The 2,069-nt window shown below is 39.4% G+C and overlaps 1 pseudogene; it reads left to right on the plus strand.

Annotated features, from left to right (window-relative positions):
• Positions 1–243: 243 nt before the first annotated feature.
• LOC134964775 (5S ribosomal RNA) lies at positions 244–362 on the plus strand (annotated as a pseudogene).
• The last annotated feature ends 1,707 nt before the right edge of the window (positions 363–2,069 follow it).

A 2,069-nucleotide genomic window follows, 5' to 3' on the forward strand; every position in this document is an offset into this window, starting at 1 on the left:
TCTTGAAAACATTACAGATGCTTCATCATTCTGCATAATATAATGCATCTTGCTCCCCGTTTGTCTACCCCAACATCCTAATATATATATCACCCAAAACCACCTTCCCAACCCCAACCCACTCCCCACCCCCTTCACGGCCACCCCATCCCTTAAACCACAATGGAATTTCGCCCTAAAACACTAGCCCACAAATATTTAATCACTACCGCGGTCGGAGCAATAACCTGGCAGGCTCAAAATTATAACAGTCATACCACGCTGAAAATGCCCAAATACGCACGATCTTGGAAGCCAAGCAGCGATGGGCCTGATCAGTACCAGCGAGGGGGACCACCTGGGAAGATCAGGTACTGTATGGAACAGGAATAGAATAAATGCCTAAGGAAGGAATATACTCCTCATTCACCCGCATGTATAATTGTATGTTGATTATAGAGAAATCACATAATCACTGTTATTCACATAATCACGGTCATTTGCACCTCTGCATCTCTAAAATCACATTTATTTTTAATATACATTAGATATATATACAATTAATTCACTCCTATCTCTGAACTCTCTCTGCTCTATTATCTGTGCACTTTGATGTTTATGTAGAAACCAGCCTCATTAAATAACACTATTTGCTACTAAAAAGTTGTTTGTAGCCTTTACATTTGAATGATGTCATTCTGATATATTCATTCATATATTTCTTTCTATGTGGGGAATCGTTGCCATGACACTGGAGAACCTGGAGAACTTTTTTTCCAGAATGGACTTCTAAGAAATGGCCGCCGGACACTGAGACCTTATAGACATTATCTCTCCAAAAATGGCCGCCGCCATATGGACATACTGAACACTTTATGCATCAGGAGCCCCTTGATCCTGCATGAACATGCAGCCCAGCTGATCGCGCTAAATCGCAGCGGGCGCATGCGCAGAAGAAACCGGATGTGGGGCGGAAGTGACGTGCCGCGTCCGCCACAACCGGAAGTGTGGCGGAAATACCTCTACTTACTGTTTCTAAAGACTGTTCTTTTCGAAATTGGACGTTTAAACACTCGTTTTTAACCTAAAATATGTTGCACAACCATGTACTGAGCTGTTATTAACTACTACATGTATAGATTCCCATGCTTAAGATTATCTGCATACTAATGAGATCACATGACTTCTAATGATGGCATTTCCCTCCCACTAAGGGATATGGCTATAAATAGCTGCTAAGGTTAATTTTGTCCCTACCCTGTGAAGAAGTCTCATCAGACGAAACGCGTTGGGTGACCTGTACCTACCTCACTCTAAAGATAAGGATACTTTTAATTGCTCTTTTTTATTTGGTGCTTTTAGATCAGTTGTGTATTTTATTGTCCCAACTTTTATGTATCTCCTTTATGTTTGCATTTTTTATGTCAATAAATAGCTTTTATATATTTTAACATACTGGCAATTTTATACCTTTTACGGACACATTAGTCGCTACTCACCCTCATCCCCCCCCATTTTTTTCACATTGTTTTTAGGGTTTTACCACCCCTATATTCTTTGAGGGTAACAGCAGATGCCCCATGAGTCGCATAGGGAAGTGTCATAGTGAACAGCCTTTACGGAACAACATATCTGTTTTATAGCACATGTGGCGCAATACTAATCCATACATCTGCATATATATATATATATATATATATATATATATATATAAATCATACGAATTCAGCACTCACCTAATATTAACACTTCAAACTGTAATTCATCTGAATTCAGGGAATGTTAGTTCCAAAATATTGCAATATAGTTTGTTAAGCTGACCAGCCACTTCACGGCCTTCCCATTTGGTCAGTCCCTACACTGACTTACACAAATCTGAGCAATGCTCACAGGCATCTTTTGGATTTTAAATACACAGCATGCTTATATCATGTGTTTAGGCCCTGTCCCACTCTTTTAAAGAGACAGGAACCACACCCAAGCATATCAGTCAAAACACCTGGAGAATTTCTTAACATTTAATTTACATATGGACAATAGGGGTGCAAGAAAGAGTGCAACCACAAAAAAATTATATAAACAATAGGCAA

The sequence above is a fragment of the Pseudophryne corroboree genome, chromosome 9 (assembly GCF_028390025.1).
Source record: "Pseudophryne corroboree isolate aPseCor3 chromosome 9, aPseCor3.hap2, whole genome shotgun sequence".
Lineage (NCBI taxonomy): Eukaryota > Metazoa > Chordata > Amphibia > Anura > Myobatrachidae > Pseudophryne > Pseudophryne corroboree.